The sequence below is a fragment of the Planococcus citri genome, chromosome 3 (assembly GCF_950023065.1).
Source record: "Planococcus citri chromosome 3, ihPlaCitr1.1, whole genome shotgun sequence".
NCBI lineage: Eukaryota > Metazoa > Arthropoda > Insecta > Hemiptera > Pseudococcidae > Planococcus > Planococcus citri.
In genome coordinates this window covers 22216976-22231779 of record NC_088679.1, presented here as the reverse complement: position 1 = coordinate 22231779, position 14804 = coordinate 22216976, and the positions used below count along the sequence as shown (strand labels likewise).

General features: G+C 29.3%; 2 long non-coding RNA genes across 3 annotated transcripts; one reads left to right on the top strand and one right to left on the bottom strand.

Moving 5' to 3' along the window:
- The first annotated feature begins 301 nt into the window (after positions 1-301).
- LOC135838727 (uncharacterized) lies at positions 302-14020 on the top strand. The gene is made up of 2 exons (XR_010557472.1): positions 302-1308; positions 7453-14020. It is a non-coding gene; the product is annotated as an uncharacterized LOC135838727 (long non-coding RNA).
- Positions 8373-10819, bottom strand: LOC135838726 (uncharacterized). Of its 2 annotated transcripts, XR_010557471.1 has the most exons (5): positions 9747-10819; positions 9468-9632; positions 9035-9232; positions 8731-8937; positions 8373-8532 (listed from the first exon to the last, which is right to left on the bottom strand). It is a non-coding gene; the product is annotated as an uncharacterized LOC135838726 (long non-coding RNA). The 2 variants fall into 2 exon arrangements; XR_010557470.1 differs by having other exon boundaries at positions 8379-8532; positions 9468-10819.
- Positions 14021-14804: the final 784 nt, after the last annotated feature.

Below are 14804 nucleotides of genomic sequence, written 5' to 3'. Positions count from 1 at the left end.
TGTGTGTTTTAGATAGGCAAAAAATACATCAATTTGAAGCTCTTACAGAGAGTTTTAAAATGAGACTCACACAATTTACTTTTCACACTTTTCACAACTTTTCACACTTTTCAATGAACTTTTCACTTTTCATTTCACCAAAATTACTTTTCTGAAAAGTGCACATCTCTACTAATGTTATAACAAAATTTATTAAAATGATGATTTTTACTATAAGATTACAGTAAAAATTATTATTGTAACTGAACAGTTGGAAATTACTGAGTTTCAAAACAAATTTTATCATACTTATATGTACTGTGATGACACATGTAGGCAAAATATACGTAAAGTTAAAATCTGTTAAAAAAACGTAATATCGGCTGGCGCCACACAGCCTCACAGCCATAAAAATATGACGCGTGTCGAACGTTGGTAAACCACTGACCACCCTTCCGAGTTGCTAATGTGCAACAAACGGTTCGTAATTGCAGTATTGCACATTACGAACCGTAAGCAATTTAAGTCAAAATGTCTAAGCAATTTAAGTCAAAATGTCTTTTAGCCAACCCTTTACATGATGATTTTTCCCTATAAATACTCTGGTGAGTCCAGGGTTTGGGATGATTCGGTTTTCTATCTTGTAGACGAAAGTCTTAAGTTTAGCTTCGGTTTAAGCTTATTGTTTCTGTATATACTTGTGTTAAATTCGTGAAATAAAGTGAAAGTATTAATTATTCAGTTTGTCGACTATTTAATTGAAAAGGTCCATAAGACCCATTACAATTTGGCGCCCAACGAAAAAGAGCTTTGAAAGCTTTCGCGAATCAATTGAATTTTCGTGATTTTAAATTAAAAATCGTTTTTCTCAAAACGTAATTGAATACTTGATTTTTTTTGGCAAATTATTTGAATTTTCGTGATTTTTAGTAAAGTTTCAATTGAATTTTTCTTCTCATATCTACCGAATTCGAATTCGTGAATTTTTTTTTCCTGTCATAAACGTAATTGAATACTGGAATTTTTTTTTAAATCAAAGTTGTGAATTTTTTATCGGAGATTTTTTTGGTGAATCTCAACGAATTTTTACGAATTTTAACGAATTTTTGTGAAGTTTCTTGTGTCCGAATCTGTAAAATCAAAAAACGTGAATTTTTTTAATCAAATTTCAACGAATTTTCCCGAATTTCAACGAATTTTCCCGAATTTCAACGAATTTTCCTGAAGTTTTTCGTGTCCGAATCTGTGAAGAAGTTCTTCTTGAAGGTCAACAGACGATTACTTCCTGGAAAGTGGTTTTCAAGTCAATTTTTCAATTCAATTTTCAAGGTAATTTCTCATCCTATATTATATTTTCATTTTATCTTCTCAGAATAATTGCTTTTTTTTTGGTGCTTTTTTGTGTTTTTTTTTTCCAATTTAAAAATATGTGTGCTTATTTCATATAATGAACGCTATTATTAAGTTTTTTAGAAATCTTTTTTTAAAATCAAACAAAAACAAAAACGCTCCTTCAAAATTAATTTTTGAAAATTCAGATACTGAACTGTACTTTTACGAATACAAGAGAAATCATAACACAAAACCGAACAAAATACCAAAAAAGACAACTAAAACTATTGACGTTGAATTACAGATAACAAAAAGACAAACTTTACCAAAAACTGAAAATTCTGACGACATTTATTGGTATCAGCCAAATTTGCAATTCAGATTTGATGAAACAGATCTAAATTGAATTTTTTCTGTTTCTCTCCTTTATTTTTCATGAGTGGTGGCAATTCCACAATTTTCAACCCCGAATCAGAAAAATCACCAAATAGTGCTCCATCCTCTGAAGAAAACGTATTAAATACTTCCAAATCCGACTCTGACAAATCAAAATTTGAATCCCCTGATTCGAAAGAAAATTCCCCAACCCAAGAACAAAACCAAGAAAAATCTACTCCAACTAGTCCATTATCAGTTCCCCAATCCATCAGTTGGATCTATTGTCTATCAGTAGCAGAAGCAGAATATTTGATAAAAAAATTAAATTTGACTTTTCCAAAAAAATTGACTCTAGATTCTTTTCGAAATTGTATTAAAACATTTATTAGTGAATCTGAAAAAAACAATAAGACAGCTAGGTATATTCACGCTAGTCTTGTAAAAAGACAAAACAGTTGTTATACTAGTAAAAGAGTTCAAACGGAAAATATGACAACACAAAAAGAAAAAATTTATGATCCTGAAAAATTTTCTGGTCTCAATAATGACCTATATAAATTTATTGATAGCTTCGAATTATGCTCTAAAGCAAATAATTGGAGCGACGAGCATCAAGCTAAAGTACTTCCAATGTACCTTTCGGAATTGGCATTGGAAGTCTTTAGAAATATTCCCAATCAAAAAACAAAATATTCTGAATTAAAAACACAATTTTTAGAGGCTTTCAATGAAAAAGCTCAGAAAGAAGCTAATGAAAATATCCTAATGACCAGATTCCAAAATGATGATGAAAAATTACTACAATATTTTACTGACATTTTGAATCTCTGTAATAGTGTCAACCCTATTATGGAAGAATCAGTAAAATGTAAACACATTTTAAAAGGTTTAAAAAATGACATTCATAAAGCAATTTCTCTTTTGGATAACTCAACTGTCGAAAAAATTAGGGCAAACTTACAAAAGTACGAATGCACGGAAAATCTTTTAAATTATAGGAAAAATCAGGATAAGGAATCAAGGCTTAAAAAAGTAGAAAATGAGCTATTTTTGCTCAAAAATTCGAATGTCGACAGTTTATGTGATTCAATAAATAACCTCGATATAAAACATGAAAATAATTATGCTACGATAGCCAAGTTTACTCCTCAACAGAATCCAACCCCCCCAAATAGGTTCCCCTTTCGCCCAGTACCCTTTTATCCTCAACGTTTTCGACCTCAACCATTTCGTCCCTTCTTTTTTGGACCACAACCTTTTCAACGTCAACCTTATCGTCCCCCACCACCTCCTCCTCGCCCATTTATGTTTCCACCTCCCCCATTTCCTCGCATCAATTTTCAAAGAAGTTAAATTGGATTTCATCCATTTAGACAAATATCTCCTGGTCCAAATCAACCTTTTCGTTTTGGGTCATATGGACCTAGACCTTATCAAAACCCAAATCAATCATATCAATTAAATCAACCACAATCAAGACCACAACGAAGAGATTTTTGTAGCCTATGCAAAAAAGTAGGCCATATCCGAGAAAAATGCAGATTAAATGACAAAAAAAAACGCCAATAATTTTTGGTCAAGATACCTCATCACAAATTTTATATTTTTTCTTGAACGAATTTCAGAAAACTGATTTTATTTTTAATCTAAATAGATATTCCGATTTAAAATATTTCAGTGATGAGGAAATATCTTCTTTTGGCTCAAATTTTTCAAAAACCAAAACAAACTGTATTCAAAAAAATCCATTTACAATAAAAAATTTTGAAATCAAAATTATTTTCAATAATAAAATATATACAGCTATAATTGATACAGGTAGTAATGTATCACTGATGTCAAATAAAATTTTAAAAGACTTCAAAAATTTATCTCCTTCTGATCTAGAAGTCTCAACAGCAGATAGTTCTTCCCTACCTATTATAGGTAAAATGAATATTTCAGTTCAAATTGAAAATATAAAATTTTCTCTTACAGTATACGTTGCTGAAAATTTGAATGCAGATTTTATTTTAGGTATCAGTTTTTTCATTGAAAATTCAGCCATAATTAACTTCAGTAAAAATACATTTTCGTTAGGAAATTATCCAAATAAATTGATTTTGCCAATGGATCATAAATGGCTCTCGTTGATAAATAAACAAACACCCGTCATGTTGTTGCATAATAAACTTATCGCTACTACAGATATCGCAATTGCTGGGAAACAAACTCGTACATTTACAATAACAATAACCCCAACGCAACTGACTCGAGGTATTTTTATGCACACTAACATTTTTGTCAACAGAACAGGCACGAAGCTTGTAAACTATGAAATGTATGACAATACGTTGACAATGAACTTGAGAAATTTTACTCATTCTCTACAAACTATCCGAAGAAATCAAAATATTGGCACATTTACGCAAACTTTACCTGAAAATAATGTCAATGACATAGTTCAAATTAACCAAATTGATACAAATAATATGTCTAAATTATTCGATTCTGAAAAAAATGAATTACAAATTTCTCCAGATTTAAATAATGATCAGAGACAGGCTGTCCTTTCCCTTTTGAAAAATTATTTGCACTTATTTTCGACTGACCCAACCAACATAGAAAGAGCAAATATCCCTGAATATGTTCTACAGGTCAAAGACAATACACCTGTTGTGTCAAGGGGATATAAATTATCTCCAATTGAAAGGCGCGAAATTAATAGGCAGATAAAATTAATGCTCAAAAATGGCATTCTAGAGAGATCAACTTCACATTACTGTTCCCCTGCTTTTTTATTACGAAAACCAGATGGCTCATATCGTTTCCTTTGTAATTTTCAAAAAATTAATCAAAAATTGTATCCAGACCATAATTTAGTCCCTCGAATCGAAAATATTATCATGGCCTTGGAAGGATCAAAATATTTTTGTCTACTTGACTGTAATGCAGGTTTCCATCAGATACCACTTGCTAAAAAGAGCAGATATTTAACAGCAATAATTGTAGATAATCAATTATATCAATTTACTCGTTTACCTCAAGGTTTAATGCTTTCACCTGCAGCTTTTAGTAAAGCTATAAATTCTGAATTTCATGACCTCTTATATGAAATATTAGTTGCATACATGGATGACCTGTGTGTTTTTGGCAGTTCTTTTCAAATAGCTTTAAAAAATTTAAAAGAAACTTTAAATAGACTAGATCGTTTAAAATTGAGATTAAAAACATCAAAATGCAAATTTTTCTTCAAAGAAGTGAACCTTTTAGGTCATAAAATTAATGGAACTTTGATCCAACCAATTGAAAAAAATATTGAAAGTATCCGAAAAATTAAACAACCAACCACAGTCACTGAATTGAGACAATTTTTAGGAATGTGTTCTCATTATCGAAAATTTATTAGAAATTTTTCAAGTATTACAAGTTGCCTATCTGATCTTACTAAAGGCAACCCAGCTAAAAAAGACAAAATTATTTGGAAAGATGAACATGAAAAAGCATTTCAATTTCTCAAAAAAGCTCTAATTAATGATCCAATTTTAGCAATTTATAATGAATCTAGAGAAACGATAGTAGAAACAGACGCTTCAAATATAGCCATTGGAGGGGTCATCTCTCAAAAAAATGAACTTGATGGAAAAATCCATCCTATTGCCTATTTCAGCAGAAAACTTCAACCACGACAGAAAAAATTGTGCACTTATGACCTGGAATTAACAGCTTTAGTTGAAACAATTTTGTACTTTCGAGAATATTTATTTGGTAAACATTTTTTCGTTTTTACTGATCATGCCCCCCTAATTCATTACAGAAAAATGAAGGAACCCAATTCTCGTATGGCGAGACTAATTTTAAAACTTTCAGAATTTGATTTTGAAATAAAACACAAACCTGGTAAAAATAATGTTGTCCCAGATTTTTTAAGCAGAATTGAAATTAACACAATTTCAACCAACCAAAATTTTGTGGCTGAGCAAATGAAAGACAATTTTTGTAAAAATTTAATTTCTTTATTGAAAAATGAAACAATTGAAATTCCATCATCTGAATTGAATAAATTCAAAAAAATTAGTCGTAGATATATTTTAAGTCCTGAAGGAATTCTCCAACTTAAACATCCCAAACAAAATCTTATCATAATACCATCCCATTTAATTAATGAAATAATTGCCTCGTATCATGACAAAGCTATAGGCGGAGGACATTTTGGAATTCGAAAAACTATTGAAAAATTGCAAAATAAATTTCACTGGCAAAATTTAACCAAAGATGTTGAAAAATTTATAAAATCATGTCATGAATGCCAGCTGAGAAAATTGAAACCAGGACCAAAACCTGGACTTTTAAAACCAATCAAAGTGTTAGAATGTGATTTATTAAGCCATATTGAAATTGATTTTGTTGGTCCCCTTCCCACAAGTGATGGAAAATCTTACATTTTAGTAGGAACGTGTAAGTCCACAAAAATGGCTTTCGCTAAACCAACAGGATCAGCAAACGCTTCAGCAGTTATTGACTTTATTTATGACCTAATTTGTCAATTTGGATGTCCACTTAAAATCACCTGTGACAATGGTAAACATTTTCATAATAAAGAATTTATGGAATTTTGCTCCAAAATTGGAATAAAATTAATTTTTAGTTCCACTTATTCCCCAACTACTCAAGGAGCAGTTGAAAAATTGAACCATTCGTTATGTAAAACCCTAGCATACTATGTAAACGATGAAAAATCAAATTGGTCAAAACTGGTCAAATTTATTGTTTTTACATACAATATCACGCCTATATCAAATTTTCATAAATTATCTCCATACTTCCTAGTGTATGGGAGACATCCCAATTTACCCATAGATAATAAATTATCCATTAATTCATCATCTATGAAAGGAAGACTGGAAGAAATTGAACAATTGGATAAAATTAGAAAAAAGGTACCATCTTTAATTGAGCAAAATCAGCTGATTAATAAGAAAAATTATGACAAAAAGCATAAGGAATTGATTTTTAAGGTAGGCGAAACAGCACTTTTACAAAATCCTATTAAAGGAAAATTCATTCCTACTTATCTAGGACCAGTTAAAATTCTACATAAATTTTCTCCATTAAATTATGAAGTTGAGTATGAAACTAAGAAAAAAATAAAACGTGAGATTGTACATGTCAGACGATTAGAAAAATATCAAAAACGAAAATAGGGGAAATATTGAGAATTCTCAAAAATTTCGTGATCAATCTGTGCAGTTTTCCACTGGGCCCAGGAAGACGTTTCCTTAAAAAAGAAACACAGTGTAGGTATCACATTTTTCCAAACATCCAATCAAAACTGAGCAGAATGAAAATTTACAAAAAAATATATCTGACCAATAATGCGATTTTTATCAATTTTCTGACCAATAATTTGTCACTGACAAATGTAATTATTTTTCTATGGCGATAATCACTTCTATTTTCAACACTGACCACTTCAGAAATTTCTTAGCAGAGAACGTACATAACTTGACAAAAAAATTACGTAAAACATTCCAACAGCAAGCTTGAAAAAAAAATCTTGCTTTGATTTTATAGTACTGTTACATGCTACGTGATTTTAACCAATATAACCTCGCAGCTATCCTTATCTCTCGCTCTTTCTCTCTCTTCACTGTTTACTAACCTTCAGTGAACATATGCACGTGATTTTCTATCTTTAACTTCACCCACTAACCAACTAACACCAAGGTGTAACAATATGAACGATTCGTCAATATTTTACTCTCCTCTCTTTCTATCCTTCAGATGATTCCTTACAATGAACCTGAACCGTTAAGTCAAGCCACCAAAGCTCAAATAATGAGACTGGTCAATCATTACGTACATAGAGAAAAACAGACCATTATTTTCTACAATGACCATGATACATGGGATCTTGCGCACCCAGACGTTGCAGGGTACCATGTACCCTTCTTTAATGTGACCTGGGATGAAATTGACGATGTTCAAAGGACAATGAACAAACTTTTCTATTATTTAGGCATTGAAGCCTATGTATTTTTCATAACTGTGCCAAATAAAATTTTCGTTTTCGATGTAATAATTTCAAACGAACGAATTCTGCCCGAATTATTATTGAAACCTGGGCAATGAAACCAAAAATGGAAAAATGAAAAATTCTACTTTTTTTGCTATGTTATTTTTTCAATATTTTTATGCTAGTTTTTTATTATATCAAGCATGTACATAGGTAGCTTTTAATTATAAGTAGGGCAACCCAAAATATGCTCTCATTCAAGGTAAAGTACCTATTGAATAGGAATTATATTCGATTTTTCTTTGGAATGAAACATTTCCAAAATATTCATATACCCTACTTGAAAATTTGAATACAAATGGGTATCGTTTTCACTCGTTTTGATGAGCACAATTCATAATCATTAATTTTAAATTCGTCATTCCATCAATCAGCAAATCATAATCATCAAAAAACGACTGTGAACATGACATTTGCGATCTTCCGATCCTAAAACTGCTCAAAATATTCAATAAATTGTGAAATATGACGATTTTCAGCAGAAAATATTCAGAAATCTTTAAATTAAGCTCATTACAAAAAAAAAAAAAACATTCAAAAAATATATTGGGTTGTCCCCATGAATAACAAACAGTAGTTTTTCTTATTGTATAATTTATTCTATAAAAATACGTATAAAAAACAAAAAAAAAACAATTAGTTTAAATACATACATATCTAATAACTGTACAAAAATTAATATTTTACCTTTTTTTTTACAGGTTAATTAAAATTACTTTTTACAATTTTTTTTTCTCACTCTTTCTTCGGACTTGCTTGATATCAACTCAAACGTTTGAACGGTGCCTCTGAAAATTACAAAAACAAATACCTCAATAAAAATAAAACAAAACAAAAAAATTGTGATTGAAAAAATAAATAAATCAAATAAACAAATAAAAGAACCTTTTTTGGAAAAAACAAATGACAAAAAAAAAACCATAAAAACTTCGAAAACAAAATTCTAAATTTAAAAAAAAAAAAAAAAAAAAAAGGAAAATAAATACCAATGGTGACGTTTCCAGTGATCTCGTAGGTAACCATAAGTAACATTCATCATAGGATGGCCCAAATCTAATGATATTTCTTTTGAGATCCACATAGTTTTGATAAGTAAAGGGAAATAATATCTTAAACTGCGGATGGACCTGAATTACATTAATATTCACCATACCTCCTTCGAACCGAACTTTTATTGTTTCCATTAAGTCCTTCTGAAAATACAAAAAAAAAATGTTACAAAAAAGTGTCAAAAATATGATTTTTTTTTTTAGACAAAAAAATGATGAAATTTTTTTTTTCCCAACTTACATGAATAGACCAAAAGTGGCTATTATAAAACCAGCACCGTGTAGACATACATGGGCTGTTAAAGCCTAATTCGTAATCAACACACATGGCCCTAGGGTCATTATGTGTTAAGAATCCCTTCGTAACACCATCAGCTTTCAAGTATGAATGTCGTAGTGGAAATCTGAATTGATCAACAGTTCTATTTAACCTAGGAGCCTGAAAACATTTCGAAATAAAATTTAATAAATAAAATAAATAAATGAAAAAAAATAATGATAAATAAATAAAGCTAATCAAAACACAGAAAAATCCACAAATTTTGACTCCTTGCCAGAAATAAGTTAAATTTTGAGCTTGAAATTTTCAAAAAAAAAATGTAAAAAAAAATAATAATAGTATGCCAATTTAAAAATTTTAATTACTTTTTGAAAATTCTATAATTTTTTTTTACCTCAACAAAATGATTTCCAGTTGCTTGTGGTTCAACAATTTGAGGCTCTGGTACAACATTTACATTCGATGGTCCTGCTTGGGGCTCCATCTGAGTCTCCATCTGGGGCTCCACTGTGGAATTTCTTGGTGTTTCCAACTCAAGGATCATAGCATTTAAACTTGTCTACAAACAAAACCAAAGTTATCAAAACTCAAAAATCAAAAAAAAAAAAAAAAAAAACACAGACATCATGTGAATTATTCTTTCAAAAATTTAATAAAAAAACAAAAAACATACCTCATTTGGTGGTCCAGCATTTGTCACCTCCTGGATAACGTCTACAGGCTGAAATTCCTCACTGTCAAAATTGATTTCATCTAAACCTAGAAAAATTGAGAAATTCTATAATTTTTTATCAAACACAAATAGCCTAAAATCATGATCCAAATTTATTCCCCCCCTAAAATTTTTTGAAAAAAAAATATACACCAATTTAATGATAAAAATAGAATCAAAAATTCACTTACCAGCAAGAAAGTCATTGTTCTGAGAATCCATTGTAACTCAAATTAATTAAAAAGGAATAAAATAAGAAAATAAAATAAAAAAATATATCAACTTTTCACAAAAATTTTACACACAAAACTGATAAAAATCAAGATTTTTTTTTCTGGTTCACAATACACCTTTGAACACCTCAAACAAGCAAGCATAAGAAGTACGTACTGGACATTGACAAACCTCCAGATATGGAAACAAATCTTATCTTTTAGCAAAATTCCATATTTTTTCTACCTTCTCCAGTTATCCAGTTACTTTGTTTTGGAAAAACCTCACGCACCAATAATACATACAAGGTGTAGGCAAATACTTCGTTATCTTTCTCTGGCATAGCATGGAAACACAACATCTTGGTAAAATTACTTATACATGGTAGAACAAATTAATTAATTCAATTTTTTTTCAGATGGTACAAATTTTTGAAATCTCAAATATTGCAAAAAAAAGTGTGACAGCATTCGTTGACATTTTTATACATGACAGAAACACATTTCCAATTGTATATTGCGGAAGTAGATTCCGCTGGGATGAGTCGAAAGTAACCATAGCGCCTATTGGCCCAATTCGGATTTCAGTGAATGATCCGATCGAAACCGTCATCAAATTAATTAAAAAGATGCTGTCAATTCTAGACTACAATGTATACGTTTATTACGATGAATTGCCATACGCTTTAAATATGTATGACATAATAATTTCTAGAACAGAGATCAACATAAACGATTTGAGAGCTGATTAATTTTTTTTTGATATCTCCAAATTTTTTTTTCAAGTCTTTGAAATATTAACTTTTTTTTCAATTTTTTGTATGTAAGTTTTTTTTAACCCCCCCCCCCCACATATAACTTAATGATATTTTGAAAATCTCCCCCCTCAGGATGCTGACCTTTTTGTAAATACCCCCCCCCACATTTTTGTTCTTTCCAATTGTTTTTATTTTCTTTCCAAACTTTTGTTTTTGAATTTTTTTTGCTGCTTAAAAACTTTTTAATATTCTTTATTTAACATTTTTTTTTCTGTCTTTTCTTTCAATTTCCAGAATGTTGACATTTTTGGTATTCTACTCTCTTTTCAAAATTTCTTGTACTGAAAACCTATTCACTGAAATTATTCCTGGATCCTTTATATCTGAAATTGAAAATATAGTTGTCTATGAAAAATCCATTCCCTATAAATTTATCTTAAATTATACTTTTCCGAATAGTAATCCTACTAATTCTTCCTATGAAAATCCTCCCAATACCAATTGTGAAATGAAAGATGAATGCACCTATACTCATGATTTCTACAAAGCACTGACAAGATTGGATTCCTTCATTGATAATCAACTTCAACAAACTCGTTTTGATGCAAAAATATTAAATGAACATTCAAGAAGAAAAAGATCATTTCTACTAGGAAAACTTTATGGTAATTTCCTAGAATTTTGTTGTGATGTAGTCACTAAAGATGATCTCTACCCATTATTTGTCAACCAGCAAGAATTAACAGCCAATTATAAAAATTTAAAAGAAGCCTTAATTGAAACACATGCAGATATTTTCAATATTTCCACAGAACTTAAATCATTCTCTAAACTAATTCATGCAAATATTGAAATGATAACTCAAACAATAGACACACTCTCTACCACTTTGGAAAAATTTGCAGACCTTTTTGCAGCAGATAGATCCACATATCCAGTACTAATATCAATTCTAGAGAAAACATTCTATAATTCGTTTTTCTCATCCATTATTGAACATTGTAAAGAGCACAAGCTTCCATCATCAATTATCTCTCCAGAAAGCTTGAAATATTACATTGAAGTTTTGAAAACCAATATTGAAAAATTTAATTACACCATAGCCATACCTACTTCAGAAATTTTGGAATACTATACCAGAAGTATCACACATTGTCAAATTTCAGAACAGCAGATTTTATTAGAAATTCGAGTGCCTTTGAAAAAAATTAATTCAGACTGGAAATTATTCAAATATACTCCAATCTACTTCAGAAATAAAGAAGAGCTCTGTATTCTGAACACTGAGCAAATGCTAATTGCTTTTGATTCTGGAAAACAAATCATCAGAGAAATTACAGGAACAGCATTAAAAAAATGTGATCTTTCAGGACAGTTATGTTTTTTGGACTACTTTGATTCCACCTATGAATCACCAGAATGTGCAAAATCATTAATCCTTGGAAAACAACTTCAAGAATTAAATACAGTGTGCAATTTTAAATGTGAGCACATGCATTCAAAAACAATAATTAGAAAAATTCAAGAAAATATTTACATCATTTCCAATCCTCAAAAATTTCTTTTCCTTCACAACTCTTCAAAATCAGATACTATTCCTTTAGAGATAAATTATAATCAATCTGGTGCAATAAAAATTCAACTCCCTTGTGATTTTGAATTACTTTTAAAAACTGATGAGGAAACCCAAATTCTGATCCCACAAGGATTTCCTTGCATAAAAACTTCTGAAAATATCTTACATCTAAACAGACTGCTTCCCTTGCAATGGACTAAATTAGATAATAGCAAAATAGATTTTCACCCCTTTAGTCCCTTAAAATTTAAAAATATTACAAAAATTTTTAATGAAAATTGGAAGGAACAAACCCCCTCTTTTAATATTAAAGAAAACCCCCAAATATTTGAAAACAAATTAAGAGATATAATTTTAAATGATATTCAGACTCCCTTGTATGGAGGACATACTATTAGCAGTATTATTTTTACAATATGGTTAATTGTTTTAAGTGTATTAGTTTTAAAAAAATATTGTTAAAATAATTTTACTTATCTTTTTAGAAAAAATTTTACGTATAAATAACAAAAAAAAAAAAGGAGAAAAAAATGCATAAAACAAAAAAACAATGAAAAAAAAAAAAAGAAAAAAAAGAGAATAAATAGATTAATAAATATATGAAATTTGAATTAAGATTGATCTGAGTGTCTCTAGTCATTATTTTAAGTATTTTCATGTGTATTTTTTTTTAAATACTCATTTTTTGAAAAAAAAAATCTCTACTCATAATACCTCATATTTACATTCCATTTGATATTTTTTATAATTAGATTTTTCATAATTAGATTTTTTATATTTAGATTTTTTATGTTTAGATTTCTCATACTTCGATTTATTATAATTTGATTTTTATAATACTATTTTTCATAATACCATTTTTTATAATAACATTTTCTATGTGTAATACTTATACTAACCAAAAAAAAAAAAATATTTTTGTTTTTTAGATGTATACCTCTAGTACTTGTATATTATAAATTTAGAGAAAAAACAAAAAGCAAACAGACTCTGGACTCATAATCAAGTATCTTGTCCCATTTTTAATTTTTTTTTGGGAAAATATATTTATTTATTAATTTTTTTTGGGTAAAACACAAAATTGAAAAAATGATAATAAACCGAATGGAAACTTTCTAAAATTGAAAATTAAACCCCCCCCCCTTGTCCCCTTTCACAATCTATTCCATAGTCAAATTTTTTTTCAAGTGTGGCAAATTTTGGGAAATTAAATTTCTATTTGAATTTTGGGAAAAGTGTGGTCACTTTTTTGGGAGAAAGGAAATATTGTGATGACACATGTAGGCAAAATATACGTAAAGTTAAAATCTGTTAAAAAAACGTAATATCGGCTGGCGCCACACAGCCTCACAGCCATAAAAATATGACGCGTGTCGAACGTTGGTAAACCACTGACCACCCTTCCGAGTTGCTAATGTGCAACAAACGGTTCGTAATTGCAGTATTGCACATTACGAACCGTAAGCAATTTAAGTCAAAATGTCTAAGCAATTTAAGTCAAAATGTCTTTTAGCCAACCCTTTACATGATGATTTTTCCCTACAAATACTCTGGTGAGTCCAGGGTTTGGGATGATTCGGTTTTCTATCTTGTAGACGAAAGTCTTAAGTTTAGCTTCGGTTTAAGCTTATTGTTTCTGTATATACTTGTGTTAAATTCGTGAAATAAAGTGAAAGTATTAATTATTCAGTTTGTCGACTATTTAATTGAAAAGGTCCGTAAGACCCATTACAGTACCTATTATGTATTTTTGAATGGGATCCGGTTATTGTGCTAAATATGTAGTCAAAATTTTTTGTAAAAATTACCCATATTTTTTTCGTGTAATTTAGAGGCAAGGTGAATAAATTCTTAACATATTTTATTTGCTTTAATAATTTTAGAATCAAAGGCAAATTCTGAAAATTGGTTTGAAATTTTATAAATTTGAAGACAATGGAAATTCTAAAAAAAATATGAAAATTTGTCATTTAGAGACACTGACAATTTCAAAAATTGATTAAAAGTTCTATAAGTTGTAGATTGAAGATAATGAGAATTCTGAAAAATTAGAGGCTATGTGAATTCCAAAAATTGAGTAAACGTTTTGCAATTTGTGGATAATATAAACTTGAAAATTGAATTTGAAATTTTGTAATTTGAAGACAATAAGAATTCTGAAAAATTATTCAAAATTTGATCATTTAGAGGCAATATGAATTCTAAAACTTTATTGAAGTTTCCTATCTCAGCAGCAATGCAAAATTCTGAAAATTTATTGAAAACTTTATGAAATTGTAGCAATGGGGAATTCGGGAAATTGATTTGAAATTTTGTAAATTTTAAAACAATGCAAACTATGAAAAATAACTAGAAGTTTCTTAATTTAGTAGCAATGCAAGCTTAGAAATTTTTCTGAAATATTGTAATTTGGAAGATATGAAAACACTGAAAAACAATTATTATTTTGAAGCAATGAGAGTTTTGAAATTAT